This window comes from Equus caballus, chromosome 14 (assembly GCF_041296265.1).
Source record: "Equus caballus isolate H_3958 breed thoroughbred chromosome 14, TB-T2T, whole genome shotgun sequence".
Taxonomy (NCBI): Eukaryota; Metazoa; Chordata; class Mammalia; order Perissodactyla; family Equidae; genus Equus; species Equus caballus.
The window spans coordinates 68155166-68172203 of record NC_091697.1 but is presented as its reverse complement, the minus strand read 5'-3'; positions in this window follow the sequence as shown (position 1 = coordinate 68172203).

Sequence of the window (17038 nt, the reverse complement as noted above, 5' to 3'; positions counted from 1 at the left end):
TTTTTTTTCAATTTTTTTTCTCTCTCTCCTTCGGCTAGAATTTCTACTTATCTACTTTCAGATTCACTGAATCTTCCCTTTGTCATCACGATTCCGCTCTTTGGCCCAATCTGTGATTTTTTAACTTTAAGATATTATAATATCCAATTCTGAAGTTTCCTGTTGATTCTTCTTATTGTTGTGTAACTCTCTCTGTTTCTGTTCTCCACTCATTTCTAGAGTGTTTCTAGTGACTTCATAGACCACAGCTCTAATAGCAGCGTTAAAGCCTTTTTCTGAAAATTAAAACATCTGTGTCATCTTGAGATCAGTTTTCTGTTGACTGTGTTTCCTTAAGAGTTGATTATATTTTCTAGTTTTTTGTTTATTGGGTAATTAGAATTGTATCTGATACATTTTCGATATTAAAATGAAAGATTCTGAGAGGTGTTAAAATCCTATGGCAAATGTTTATTTTATGTTTTTGCACGCATTCAATCTGGCTAAGTTCAGAGTGCAAATTCTGTATCATTTTAGGTGTGTGATGGCTTGATCGTTAGTTCAGTTTTCAAAGCCTTTACTGTGCTTCTTCGGGTCCATCCTGCAAACGCATCACACGGGTTAGTCAGGGACTTGGCCCAAAGTGGACACTCAAAATATCATTTTCATTCATTTTCAATTTTAAGTGCAGCTTGTTTGAAGTTGAATCATATGGAAATTTTGGATTTTGAAGGTTTATTAATTGTTAAAAAGCAAGCCATTTATATTTATCTTATCTCTGCACTATCCAGTATGTTTGTTCAGAAATTGGAACATGGCGTTATTCTGCAAAGTGACATATATTACAGTTCCACAGTGGATTTTGTGAAATAGCCAAAGAATAAGATTTCCTATGAACTACCAAATCCATTTTTGGCATTTACTATTTATTCTTATTTTCTAAATGATGGCTAATAATTCTAAAATCTATATGGATTACATTAACTTGATTTTTCCCATTTTCCCATTTTCCCATAAAAGCATATGTATATATCCTTCTGAGATTCAAAATCTTCCCTGTGCTTGCGTTCATTTTTGTCCTCAGTTCCAGTATACCTAATGTTAGGTCGAGTATAAAATAAATCTTTAAAAATTCTACTACTTTCTACAGTGGCTACTATAGAGGGAATTAAGTATGGAAAATTACCTGTTAAGTGTAGTAGGGATAGCTCTTTAGTTTTTTACATGTTGGAAATTGAGTTCTACATGTGACACTTTCTGACATTACAGTGTTGTGCCTTTGTTTTAAATTCATACTATTTTTTATGTTGTATAAATTCTCCTTGTTCATGGCATAGTAGTTTTTAAAATATTTTCCATTACAGATAGAATGACTTAGAAAGAGTTTTATATGTTTCCATTTTGAAAATTGAAAATTCAGGAAACTCATCAACACTAAAAAGAAATGAGTTAAACCATGAAAAGACATGGAGGAACCTTAATGCATGGGCAGGGAACATATGGGAAATCTTTGTACTTTCCTCTCAGTTCTGTTGCTAACCTAAAATGGCTCTAAAAAATTAAAGTCTTTGTTAAAAAAAATATAAAAGCTCATCAACATCACATGTGATAATAAATGAAATCAAACTATATGTCCTAAAGTTTAATACTCTTTGCGCAATAAACAGTTTTTGAATTTGTAACACATTATTAATAAGCAAGAATTTAAAATACTAGCTCTTTCTTGTTTCTAAGAAAACATATTCATATCAATAGTGTTGCGCTCCCACTAAGAGTTGGACTTGAGGACATAACGTACATAAAAGTAATTCCATTCGGGCATGGCCATGTTTATTTGCATTTCTTTTGCGTTTTCAAACGGGAAAAACATAAGAGATTAAATACAGATGTGTTTATTCTGAATATAGGTGGATAGGTAGATACATAGATGAAAAATTGATGATAGATAGATGCGTAGGTAGGTATAGACAGAAAGATAGATAGACAGATAGATGGATAGATGATAAATGACCCCAGTGGCTCTGAGTTCTTTAAGAGATTCTTGCAGTTATTCTCAGAGGTAGGTGTTGATATCTGTAAATGAATAAGCTTAGCATTTAGAGGGAAGATTTTCATGTATGAGTCCTAACTTGTACTTGGGGTCCAAAAAGTTGAGAACCAACTTCTTTTTATTTTTTATTTATTTGTATTTTTGAGGAAGATTAGCCCTGAGCTAACTACTGCCAATCCTCCTCTGTTTGCTGAGGAAGCCTGGCCCTGAGCTGACATCCATGCCCATCTTCCTCTACTTTATATGTGGGATGCCTACTGCAGCATGGCTTTTGCCAAGCGGTGCCATGTCCACACCTGGGATCCGAACTGGCGAACTCCTGGCCACCAAGAAGTGGAACGTGCAAATTCCCTGCTGCACCACCGGGCTGGCCCCCCAACTTCTTTTTAAACTCCATTTTTCTTATGTTTCTAGGCTTTAAGTCTCTGTCTTTTAAGTAATAGTGTTGCAAACATTCAGTGATCATAATAAAATGAAACCATAAATATGAAATCAGAAAGCAAAATTCCTCTTCAGCCAGAAATAAAACATCCAATTTTTAATCTGAAAAAAATACAGAAATGTATTAAAGTATCCAAGAGTGCAAGAAACATAATGAAAATAATGTGTTTACTTACTTTTCCCAGATTATGGTTAGACCTATTTAGGGATACTTCATCTGAACTGGTGTCTGGCGCTTGCAGAAAAGTGTATTGTGGAAATTATTTGAAAACATCACAGACTTTTGAAGGATAGGTCAATCTTTCTTGTATGAAGAACTTGTAGGAACACGTATGCACCCTCAGGCACATCGATAATGTACTTTCACAGCAACAAAAGGAGCCCTTGTTGGATATCTTGCTGCGTCATCAACTTACTGAAAATGTAAGCAGTAAGAAGATTTCAATTTTGTTGCCAAGTCAACTGGCTCAATAAAAAGCCCATGAAAACTATTTTAGCTTCCTTTTAGTGACTAGGTTACCCTCATTAGTAGAGTTAAAAATATGTATCTATTTTTTGCAGGGAAACAATATGAGCGTCATAAAATCCAGTAAGCAATGCAGGCCCCACCCTTACTGCAATAAGGCTCAAGAGATGGTGCATTTCACCAGCAGCCCCAAGAATAATAGCAATAGCACCTGAGCACACATCATTGACCATATATTTTATACCAGGAAGGAGAGTCTCTTTACCAGACTGTAGGTGTTAGATTCGATCTGAGATGTTTGAAGAAGCTCTCAACACAAAGTACAAGAATATATGATTTTCTGTTGTCAATCTATTTTAACAGTACGATGTACCAACTTCACTCTACTAGAATATAGAGTGTTTTTCTCATGAGGATTATGATCATGAAATTATATCTGCTTGTTATTGAATGAACCCGCAATTTCTGATACCCTATTCATTTCAAAGTCACAAATAGGAGAGAAGACTATTTAGGTGAAACTGCAAATCTTAACCTTCTCCTCATTTATAGGAAACAAAGTTTTTCCACTAACAGCTTGGTTATTCCAGGGCAAAAGTTACCATGCAGACTTTTGTAATAGTTCCAAGTAATAGAACATTACTTTGCAATCAAAGATTGAGTACTCATTCTGGGAAATAGACGGGAAAGGTGACCAGTAGGCCCTGCCCTGTCTGCTTTCTCTCTCCTTTTGGCCTTGTCATTCTTACACTAGCTAAAGGCTGTGTTACTTGCTATAATGTTTCTCAAAATGAGTGCAGGTAAAGTAAAATTTTGAAAATATTAAACTAATATATGTCAATCTCCATCTCCACCTCACTCCCACCCAGGAGCTGCAGGAATGCCGTCTAGAACAGGAGAGACTTATGAGCACTTTACGAAGAAAGAAAATGTAGTATAAGGAATATTCCTGACACTTTAGAAGAGGTGGAAAGATTCGGCCTCCCAGTTCCTAGGAACATAGAACTGGAAAGAGGAGGATCAGGAAGGAAAGAAAAGGTCAGACACCAGGGTTTCTGCTTCCCTCACACATTTCCAAGGGTGTAAGTGTGTAATTGAATCATCCAGAAGTATATGGAAGAAAGAATTAACATAAATGTTAGTCCTTTTGTATGAGGGTAGGCAGGCTTGGGGATTGGGATTTAGAAGAAGTGATGGCAAGCCTTTCTAGTTCTCAATTCGTTCTGTGCCCCATTCAACAGGACATATGATTTTGTGTGATTTTGGCAGAGAAAGATGTTTAGGCCAATTATCAAAATCAATTCAGTTATCTATTGATATTACAAGTATTGCTTTTATGAACAAGTGTGTGTGTGTGTTATCTCATACGTGTGAATGTATATTTTCGGAATACAGTCCTGGAAGATCAACACATAAGTGCATCTTTAATTTTGTTTGATATGGAAAAATTATCCTCTTTAGAGGTCGTACTATTCCACATTCCCACCAGTGGTAATCTGAAATAAATTATTTTCTCCAGTCTCATCAATAGAGTATATTGTGGTACTTTGGATTTTTGCCAATCATATAGGTGAGAAACGATGCATCTATTGTTTTAATTGACTTTACTCTTAGTGAGACTGAATATACGTTCATCTGCTTAAGGGTCATTTGCATTTCCTCTTTTGTGAACTTTCCATGTCTTTTAACAATTTTCTCTCAGATTTGGTCCCAATTTGTAAGACCCTATATGTGTATAAAAGGGAGATTTTCTTCCAGTATGTCTTTTATTTGTTGACTTTGAATATGATTGTATTATTGTAAACAGAGTATTTCAATTTTAAAGATGAGACCTTATACATATTTTTATTTATTGCTTCCGGATTTTGATTCATAGTTAGACTTCTATGCTCTTTGATTATAAAGTAAGCATCTATATTTTTTTCAAGGCTATTTTTTTTTTTTTGTATTTTCCTTTTAAAACAACTGATGGTCTGAGGCATTGATCCAATTTTTTTTAATAGTTCTTCAGTTGCCCTAGTTTCATTTATTTAAATGTCCACTTTTTCGTCAGTGTTTCGTCGCTTTTCCACCATTGATTTACCATCTTTATCGTATACTAAATTACATGTGGACTTAGGTCTAATCTAGATTTTCTATTTTATTCTTTTAAAATCTTGCTCCCTCTTTTCTCTCTCTCTGTCATTTTTAAATGCCACAACACTGTCTTGAATAACGGCTTTATAGAATGTTTTAATATTTCATAGATTTAGACTTCTCTCATGGTTTTTCTTTTTGCCAGGAGTTTCTTGGCTATTGTTGCTTGTTAATTTTTCCATGTGAGTTTTAGAGTTAACTTCTCTAGTCCAGGAAAATGGAAAAAACAAACCAAAACAAAAAGGTTTGCTGGTATTCTTCTTGGGATTACACTATACTTGTATTTTATCATGGGGAGAACTGGTGTTTTTATGATACTATATCCATTAGCATATAATGTGCGGCCATTCGTTAAATCTACTTTGAGTCTTTCTTAAACTTATATCCTAAAGGCTTATGGTTCTTGTTAGGTTTAGTTTTAGATATATTGTAAATGAATTTTTAGATATATTGTAAATGAACTATATCTTTTAATTGACTGATGTGTTTAGCTGCGAAGGTTATTGATTCTTTTTTTGAAAGTTGTGATTATATCAACATCACGTGTTTAAAAATAGTTCTTTGTGATTTTATTTCACTCTTTTTCAAAAGTTCATCCTGTAGGACCAGCTGCTTTTCCATTTTGATTCTTTGGTCTGGCTTGTAAACTTTGTTGGTGGGACAAAAGCTACATTTCTTCTAGGGTTCCAGGGTTAAAATCACCCCTTCTCTCTATTTAGGAAAGACAATTTTTAGTACTCTAATTAGTGCCCACTGATTTATGAATTTTCCACTCTGGTTATTAGGTACAGGCATTTTTCACAGCCCTGTGTGAACTACAGACACTATTCCCTCTAGTCCTTTCAGGGCTTAAATTGTTTCCCAGCCTTGACTGTTGTCATTGCATGTATTCCATAATTAGTGCTCAGCTGAAAATTTGAGTGGGACCCTCTGCAGGTCTCCAGACTCCTCTCTGTGGGCAGCTCTCTTTTCTCATTGCTGTACCTTACAAACTCTAGGTCCTTGGATTCCTTGCGCTCCCCACTCTGTCTCCTCAACTAAAGTTGTCAGGCAGCCTCTCCCTGGGTTTTCCCTCCCCACGCCTTGGCCTTGGAACTTTCTCCAGGCAGTAGGAGGGAGCAGTGTCAGGCTTACTTCATTAGTTTCCTGTCTCTCAAGGATCACTGGCTTTCACTGCCTGATGTTTTGAGTGCTGTTATTTCATATATTTTGTCCATCTTTTTTGTTGTTTATGCCAGTGGGTAATCTGGCTCCTTTTCTCCATGTTTTTGCTGTCAACTTTATTTTCATCAAAGTAAATCATTCTAATTCAAATAATTATTGTTTATAAAAGTATGAAAACAATGCTACAAGTTTTATATTAAAAAATAATTGTTTTCAACTCTTTTAGTCTTTTTGGCAATTACTGCCATATGTGTAAGATAAAGTGGTGTTGGGGCTGGCCCTGTGGTGCAGCAGTTAAGTGCACATGTTCTGCTTCGGTGGCCCAGGGTTCGCCAGTTCGGATCCCAGGTGTGGACATGGCACCGCTTGGCAAGCCATGCTGTGGTAGGCGTCCCATGTATAAAGTAGAGGAAGATGGGCAAGGATGTTAGCTCAGGGCCAGGCTTCCTCAGCAAAAAGACTAGGATTGGCAGTAGTTAGCTCAGGGCTAATCTTCCTCAAAAAAAAAAGATAAAGTGCTGTTGCAGTAATTTGATTATTAGTTTTTAGATCACTTTGTGATTTTCCATGATGGAAGCTGAGAATTTATTTTCTTACCACTCCCTCTCAATATTTATAAACACTTTTGTATGTATATGTGCCTGCACAAATACACAGGTTTCCCTTATTTCATTTTTGCAAACTTACGTCCTCTAATCTTTTGGAGGCCTAATTTATCTAAATCAGGATTCTTTATTTCATTATGGTTCCATAAGTTTTCTTCCCTTAAAAGATGTATAATGAGGGGCTGGCCCCGTGGCCAAGTGGTTAAGTTCGCACGCTCCACTGCAGGAGTCCCAGTGTTTCATTGGTTCGAATCCTGGGCACGGACATGGCACTGCTCATCAAACCACGCTGAGGCAGCGTCCCAAATGCTACAACTAGAAAGACCCACAACGAAGAATATACAACTATGTACTGGGGGGCTTTGGGGAGAAAAAGGAAAAAAAATAAAAACTAAAATCTTTAAAAGAACAAAAATAAGATGTGTGATTAATGAAATTACGTTTCCTCTGTTTACAAGTAGTTTTTCCTGGAGTTGTTTCCCCCTCCCATTTCCAGTTTGATGTTTTGTCCAATTTTTCAACAGTGCCATAAAAGTTCTTTGAAGGTCACTTTCTACATGTTAAAATACAACAGATATTCTATCAGTCTCACTTTTCCTTTGAGACATTCCAGCCATAGTCCTCCACCCTTGTGAAACATTCTGGGATAGTTACTTGCTGGCTCTTCTGCGCAAACATCCAGTGCTCTTGTTGGAAGCTCTGCTCCATGGCTCCCAGATCTTCCTATTATTTTGGTCTACTCCCTTGTTTTAGTGGAATAAAACCTCCAGGAGTTTTCTGAGAAAGAGTGCATTTGAGACCTTCAATGTCTGAAAATGCCTTTGTTACTGACATGCACTTAAGTTTGGCTTGTACAAAGTTTTAGAGTGAGGCATAAAAGCTGATTGGAACCTCTGTGACTATATGCAGGATTTGTCAACTAGTGGGTTTCACTAGGGTAAATGAGAGAACACTAGACATTTCCAATTTCACATTTGTAGGGATTTTCTTTGGGGCTATTTAAATTCTCCAGGAAAAAGTAAAAAAACTCTTCTAATCTGCATCTTGGGAAAATGTGTGCTTATCAGAATACTCTTAAGCCAAAGGGTATTTTTGGAGTATTCCAACAGAGTGTTGTTGGAAGACAACTAAGAGTAGCAATTCTGTATGAATTATTTCAATCAATTTCCCTGTGTGCATAATGTATCTTTCCCACCCCATTCAGACTATTTTTGGTTTCAGTGATTTGGAATCAGCTAAGGTTTTCCCCAGAAGTGGTTCTTGGACTTTAGCATGCATCTCAATTACCTGGAGGGCTTGTTAAAACAGTTTGCACAGACACATTTTCAGATCCGTGATTGAGTGGTGGTGGTGCCTGAAATTTGCATTTCTAACAAGTTGCCTGTTCATGTCGCTGTTGCTGGTCCAAGGACTGCAGTTTGAGAAGCACTGTCCTTATATGAAGTTTGCAAATGTTACATATTCTTTCACTGCAATACAGAAAATTTATCTTTGCACACAGTTCTCAGTACAATGGAACACAATGGTAAAATTTGCCAGTCTTATGTGATTTCATCGAGAGAGCTTTACCTGTTTGGGTAGTTTTAAGGCTTTTGAGGAGAAATTTGACCAGCTGTCTCTCAGAGTACCCAGATTAGAAATAACTCCATCATGAAAGAAAGGACTTCAGCAGAGTGATTACAGGTTAATTAAGCTCCCTATGTGTAACTTCCATCATCTCCTCTGGGGATATCAATAGATCCCACATGATGGTGTTACTGCGAAAAGTTCACAGGGTAATAAATGAAAATCATTTAGTGCAGAGCTTGACCCACAGGAAGCTCTCAATGTGTTGTTGTCATCATCGGCAGCAGCAGTTTTATCATTATCATCATCAATAAACTGATGCTGTGACTAATAAGAGCATATGAGATTCAGGGACTGACTCAGCTCTAATGCAAACCTTCAGCAAGTATGGCATCCAGCTGAGCAATTACGCCTCAGCCCTGTGGTACATGAGGAGCAAGGGAGACAAAGATGAATATCATGACCCTGCTCCTTTCTAAGCCATCAGAAATAAAGTCCTTATCACTGTCCCAGGGGTCTTGTGTCTTCTGCCATCATTTGTGAAACTGTGACAGTTAAGTTTTTAGCTTGCAAGCAGAGTAAAACTCAGAACTTTCATTAGTTTTAATAACATTTTTTAATCCTGGTGAAAGAAGTCATGTTGTTCATTAGTTGTACCATTAAGTTAATAGTCTTTTAGAAAAGAAACCTCTACAATGTGAAATTGCAAAACACAAATTATGTCTCTCATATATATATATATATATATATATGTATACTATACATATACACAAGAGTCTTTACGTTCTTTGAAGCATAGGTAAAATTGTAAAAATATTTTTCAACATTAATTTTTTAAAGAATTTTTTACTGAGAAGTAACTAAAATGTAGGCTGTTTGTATGTGTTTTGAGGTCAATATTGCTGAAAATGGAGCTTAACAATACAGTTCAATCGGATTCCTTTTCAGCTTCAGTATCTGTAAAGCTAATGTCCCTAATATTCCACTAAGTGTCTTCCTTTGCAGAGGGTTGAACCCATTGCAGTTTAATTCTGCTCAGATATTTTATTTAGGCTTAAAACTGTTGCCACATTTTTTGTGATCCCTTTCCTTGTTGCTAGTTTATTTTTCTCACTGGTGTTTGGGAATAGAGTATTCTGATATTTTGCACAATGTGAAATTTCTGTGTCTTAAGTAAATCAGGCTTCATTAAAGTGAATTTCACTTCCTCTCTTAAGACGGCAAAATTACATTAGTTAAATGTAGGATTTGACAAACTGTTTTAAGTAGTTAATATTGCACTGTTTTGGGGAGCAAGCTAATATATCTGTTTTACTGTATTGCCTCTCGCATTTCTAAAAGCTTATATTTATCTCAAATATTTGTTATATTCTCTACCAGCATTGTTGGGGAGGTCAGTTTTGACTCAGGCTTAGATGGCAAGTCAGTACACTGCCTCGTTACTGCACAGTATGTTTTACAAATAAACAAAGCTTTCAGCATGTCTGATGAGAATCAAACATTTCATGATTTTCAACATTTCTCAGCTGACCTCAACAACATGCCAAAAGAGTAGCTTTCATTCTTTCAATCTTTACATTTGGCACCTACTTACTAAATTATCTTAATTCTGTTAATTACTTACTGTAGATAAATATTTGGTCTTACTCTTAAACCATTAAAAATTAATAGAACTGACACAATAGCTACCAATGTGTACATAACAACATACTAGCCACCGAAATGTTTCTTTTTGTACAAATTCTTTACTTTAAATTGACTCTCAGCCAGGGATGAGACACTAGGAACACAGATGGAGTCCTATCTCAGAGTCAAAAGCCTTCTGTTTTTCATAACTCAAGATTCATGGCTGTAAGTAGTGAGGCAAAGCTCTTGGCTGGTCAAGAACAGTGGAAAATAATGCAGTGCATTAGGGATCCAGAAATATTGACGCCATTGTTATGAGCACCTATGAGCACAGAATTGGCTTTATACATTACCATAACAGATTGTTGGTGTATTTTAGGCACTGAAAAATACTACTTCCCTCAAATAACAGTCTTCTGCTCATTCGTTAGTTTTAATCACCAGAGAGACAGTGGATCAAGAGACAGGACATAAGGTTTTGTTAAAATTTAGGTATAACATACAAGTACTGTGCCCTCTGTACTCGCATCTTTCGCTCCGTTATTCATTTTGCTGTGTTGTCATTAATATAGTCCTAAGCCACTGCTCTGGCCTCTCTTCTCGTGTCACCTTGAATTTCTTTCTTTACTTATAAATTCATGGAGACCCTATAGGAAGATATTTGCCAAAGTAACAGAGATGTATAACTTTCTAAAAAAGAGTGGAAATTATGCCTGTCTCTTGACTTTTACATGTAAAATCATTTTGTCTATGACAAAATTGCTTCTCCATCCACTGTTAATACTCTATTATGTTCTGTGTCTCTGTTGAAATGCAATAACTATGTCTTTTCTTTGAGGTGATACGTGTGTTAACATGGCTCATGATTCATAGATGGTAAAGTTAGAAAGAGATGGTTTAGATCCACTTTCTTTCATAAAAAATAAAACAATAGTGTTCGAGAAGGTTGAAGATGAAGAAAATGCCCAATGACAGCATGCCCACTTCTCTTTTCTCCATCCCCAGATAAATTTAGGGTTTGGTCACAGTTAATACCATTAGTTTTACGGTAACTTCTGGAATTATTGGTTTTGTGATGAGGATTTTACCTTTAAACCACTGGAGACTTTGTCAAGAAACCTGCGATAATCTTTGTTGAAGAGTTGGGCTCAAAAAAACCCTGTAATACACACAATGGTCATAATATTTCTTATCTCTATTTGGGCCCCCATGAGGTCACTCCTTTGTTTTTCACCTCACCTGCTTACTACCTTTTCTCCCTCATTTCCTGTTAATTGTGAATTGCACCCCAGGTCCTGACTTGAAGTATTATCCTGTCTTTGACTTTGTCATCATGCTGCCACGTTCATCTGCTCTTCTCTGATCAGTTGATGGTGTTTTCGTTCCTCTATGGCAGAGTTTTTACTTGGGCACTATTGACATTTTGAATCAGGCACTTCTTTGCTGGGGTGGGAGGTGGGGTGGCTCGTAGGATGTTTAGCCGCATTCCTGGCATCTAACTGCTACATGTAAGTAGTGCTCCACCTCCCTCGCCCCTCCGGTTGCAACAATCAAAAACATCTCTAGACATCGCCAGTGTGCCTCTTGGGAGAAAAATTGCCCCTGGTTGAGGACCTCTACCTATAGAGTTATTGTTTTTTTACTCCTATGCCGGAGGAACTTATTTTTTGTTGAGTTTCTTGCCTCAGCTCTTCTATCTGCCTCAATTCCTCAAAACACCCAGATATTGGTAAGGATTTTTTCTCCTAAGAAGGCCAGTGTTGAAGAGTGCAGTAAGCCACCCATGAATGCGGAGTTGGATAATTCTTCCTCAAGTGCCTACACCTCTTTTCTAGGCACTGGAAAGGCAGTCAAATGGATTACCATTCTACTTTCATTAAACAGTAAAAGTAGTTATTCTTACACATCGCTTCAACTCTTAAGCCAAATTACCTTGAGTCGTATCTTTAATTTCAGGCAAAACTCTTAGCAGCATCTTTTAAAAATACTTTTTTAAGGACTTTAACTTTTAGAGAAATTTTAGATGTACAGCAACATTGAGAGGAAGGTACAGAGATTTCCCATATATGCCCTGCCTCTCCCATGCATAGCCGCCCACGTGGTCAACATCCCCCACCAGATAGTATGTTTTTTACCAAGGAAGAACCTGCACTGACACATCAGAATCACTCAAAGTCCGTAGTTTACCTTAGGATTCACTCTTGGTCTTGTACATTCTATGAGTTTGGACAAAAGCATAATGTCATGTATCTCTCATTATAATATCATGCAGAGTATTTGCACTGTGCTAAAAATTATCTGTGCTCTGACTATTCATCTCCTTGCCAGATCCCCCAACCTCTGGTTGCCATTAATGATTTACTTTCTCCATATTTTTCATTTTCCAGAATAGCATCCAGTTGGAACAATGTAGCACATAGGCTATTCAGATTGGCTTCCTCCACTTAGTAGTATGCATCTAAGCATTCTCCATGTCTTTTCATGTCTTAATTGCTCATTTCCTTTTAGTGCTAAACAATATTCCATTGTCTAATATTTATCCATTCACCTACTGAATGATATCTTGGTTGCTTCCAACTCTGGCAATTATGAAAGCAGCATCCTTTAAAATATATCCATTTTGTTATCCTGTCTTACTATATGATCAGAAGTTTCTTTATATACCATCTGTTGAGCTTGGAATTTATCATTGGAGCAGTTATATATCTTCTAGTTTCAGAATAGTCCTCTAAAGCCCGTTTAAAACATAGTCTACCTGTAGTGTTGGTAGATTTTCGCTGCCACAGGCTACAGTGCATCTAACAATTTGGATGCCAGCACTGTCTGTCTACTTGCCAGGGTGGAGGAGGCAGATGCTCACAGGCCATGAAATCGCTAGACAGTTCCCACAGGGACTTGTGAAGGGGAGAAAAGTTGTGGGGGGGGGGGGGGACTGGGCCAGGAGGATGCATTCTCCAATCGTGGATCTAAGACTGTCTCAGTTTTCCTTTCCTACTACTATCTACTATTTATGCCCAAGACTTTTTTTTCTTTCTTGCTTTTCAGAAGAAAAGGTATTCTGCAAACTTCTTGCCCAATCTATACTCCTCTAGTAAGCACAGTCATATATATATACATAATTTTTCAATATTAAGATTTTAAGGTTGGAAAACACTGAAATAAAAAGTCCTGGCTTGTCCTTTTCTTTTTTTTTTTTCAAAAGTCAGATAACTTATTGTGATTATGGCATATCTTTCTTTACAAAGATAACAGAGGAAGATGCATCTATGTTTTAGAGGGACAATGGCCAGTTTTTCAGTACAGAGAAGGCTGGCCAAGGCTGATGAGTGAAAAACCGAGGATCCTCTAGATATAAGTGGGAAGAAAGGAAATGGGATTAGGGATACCGAAAGAAGAAAGTATATTAATAGCTATTTAATATGTTATATAAAAATGGATTCACGGCCGCCCTGTGGCCTAGTAGTTAAGTTCACACGCTCTGCTTTGGCAGCCCGGGATTTCACTGGTTTGGATCCTGGGCGCAGACAGGGCATGGCTCATCAGGCCATGCTGAGGCGGCGTCCCACATGCTACCACTAGAAGTACCTACAACTGAAATATACAGCTATGTACTGGGAGGATTTGGGAGATTAAAAAAAAAGAAGATTGGCAACAGTTGTTAGCTCAGGTGCCAATCTTTACAAAAAAATGGATTCAATTAATTCTGACATTAAGAAAGGATGTTTCCCTATTTTTTTACAGTCACACAGAGAGATTGTTTGAAATGAAGTTGTCACACTGTCCAGGCGTTTAGACTTTATACATGTATAAATACTATACATATTATTTAAAGATATATCTAATATATAAATAAATACATATTATGTCTATAATTTAAACATGTGTGTGTATATATATATATATATATATATATATATGTATCAGGATCTTCTCCATTAGGGAATGGGGAGTGATGGCCTTTGTACCCTCAACGGGTTAGTCATTGGATGCAGACTCCACAGATAGGCACACCCTTGGATGAGGCTGCCCTATGGAGCCCAGGCAATCTCTGAAGGGGCTGACATATGATGTTATCTCCTGACTCCTTGCAACTGGGAAAGCACTTCTTGAAATGGGGTCTGGAAGGGACGTAATCCTGTCCTCACAGAACTTTAGTGATATATTGTCAAAATTCTAGTATGTCCTTTCTGCTCCACCAGAAAGCATAAAAGCCTTGTCCCAGGGAAGGTTTTGTCAAAGAGTCTCATCTTAACACCTTTGGTTTCTCATACTTGTAGCTCATGTTGTGTCTTGAATTATTGAAACGTATAGATGTGTCAGAGAATAAACACAGTGGACACCACTATGATAATCACCACAGTCTCAATTTTTAAATTGCTTTATTTTATTCCCCAAATTAATATAAGTTCAATGAAGAAAAGTAGCGATGAAACGCAAAGCAGAAAACTCGTCTCAAAAAACGTAACAAAAGTCTTTCACGTACCCATCAAGAGGTAAATTTTTCTAGACGAGTTTCATGTGTTTATCATATTCCTCTACTATTCGTTAGTTAGCAATATAGGAAAATATTATTGCATGTTAATAAATATTCTTATTAGCATGTTTTCATCTTCTGTTGTGCCTATATTATAAAGAAGCAAAATATATTTAATTAACTCTCTAGTATTAGGAATTTATTTTATTTTCCTGGTATACACTTACAAATAAATAATTTTGTACATGAATGTTTGCACGAATGTCACATTATTGTTTTATTTATTGGGGATGAACATTCTGTTCTCTGGTAGGTGTTATGCTCAGGAATTGGTTGATTTCATATTTTAGAGTAAGGCACTCAAAATAGACTTGTGCTCAACTGAAGAATAGTGAATCCGGTCACCGTCAGGGAGGGAGCCAAACAGAAGTTGCGTAAATGCCAGGCCCTTGGCTGTCTATGGAGGACTCCAAAGGCAACAGTGTGTGAACATTAAAGGCAAATTGTGTGAAAATATGAAGAAACAAATAAATCTCAAACATGAGTTTAATAATTCTATGAATTTTGGGGAGAAAATTTGTTCAAATTTCCTTTTTTTTTTTTTTTTTTTGCTATCTCTTTGAGTAAATCAAGGCAAAAAAAAAAAAGCATAGGAAAGCTTATCCGGAGATTTTAAGATCTGCTAGAGTTTGATAAGGGCATTAGAACCAAACAGAAATACCTCCCATACAAATTTATTTGGGAATATATTTGGATGCTAACATTTTGTGAAAGAAGTTTCACCTTAAATGGAAAAGAAATGCGAAGAGTGACCTGATGGTCGAGAAGACCATGGGTTTTAAACATCTAAAAATCTAAAACAAAGTTTTCAAAAATGGAAAAACCTGAGACTAAAGCAAGCAAAAAAATAGTCTGGGATCATTAGAAACATTTATTTTCCAAGGGGTCTTATCTTTTATTCTAACCCTATGAAAATTGTCTGTCTTTGGAGTACACAAATATTATTGAAGCCGAATGATTGTCAGTGCGATACAATTGAAGTTCCCTTGTACAGTTTTAAGGATGCGTGACTTGTTATTTTGCACCAGTGTAAAAGAAAAATGTTTCCATTTTCTTGCAGTTATACCTAATGCATGATTCAAAACTCCTCTTTCTTTATTCCTATTATTCGTCACATCTGGTACGGATTAAGCAACTTTAGGCCCCTGGTCTGTAACTCTGACTTGCTGAACAGAAATCTGATAGCCCATTCTTCTCTGAACTCTACATTTATAGAAAGGAAAGAAAAATACCCAACTTACCCCAACATGTTAGCAGTCTTTACTCTTCTTTCCACTGACGTCACATTTTTCCTGCTCTTTACTTAAATTAGCTATTGCATAGTTCCACAACTGAGATGCTCCGAGTGCTGATGTAACAGTCCTTCCCAGGGCAGGCATATAAAATCAGCAGGACAGAAACAACTTCATAAAGAAACATGAAGCTCAGACACGGTTAATTACCTATATATCTCAAGGAAAGCAAAAGACATAATGGGATTTTTAAGTTTTTTTCAGCAAGTATTTATCAGTTTTACATAAATGGTGATTATAGTGATGTGTGCAATCTGTCCTCATGGAAATAATTTGGGTTGAGAAAAATGGAAAGGTTCTGCCTTGATGATGATGAGACATAGCTTATAAAATGACATCACCGTTCATTCAGAAAGTTGGTTGGATACTTGAGCTTTTTCGGTAACAAATTGCTGCTAGTTGTTAGCTAAGCCTGGTTAACAAGAGTGCTGCAAAGGAGGGGTCAAACTGCTGCACACGGGTTCATGTTGTGGCCTCTGGCAGTGATGTAGGAAAGTGAAGGTAGCCGATGTGTTTATAAACTATGACTAATATCCAATCTTTTGTGAGAAGAAATGATGTATGTAAATGAGTTTTTTAAAATTGTTTATTTTATTTTATTTTTGGTGAGGAAGATTGGCCTTGAGCTAACATCTGTTGCCAATCTTCCTGTTTTTGCTTGAGGAAGATTCTCCCTGAGCTAACATCTGTGCCAATCTTCCTCTACTGTGCATGTGGGATGCAGCCACAGCATGGCTTGCCAATCTGTGTGTAGGTCTATACCCAGGATTCAAACCCACGAACCCCAGGCTGCACAAGCCTAACCACATCTCCACTGGGCTGGCCCCTGTAAATGAGTTTTAAAGCTAAAATATTCTATGTTAGAATAGATATGTTCTATTATGAGATGTATTCTTTCTTTAGCTAATCCAAGTTAACTAATTTAAGCCAGAGAAAAGTTCAACACACTTCTATCTGAATTAATTCATCTTTATTTATCTATAGATTTATACATATCTTTGTTCAATAACTCTCAAATGTCTTCTGCTGCTGCTGATACTAGAGATATAGCAGTTAACAAGGTAGATCATAAATCCAGCCTTTATAGAGTTTACATTTTGGTGGATATCTTGTATCTTGAGGATTTTTTTCCCCCTTAAAAATTCAGTAAGAGTCATATATATATAAATTTTTATATAT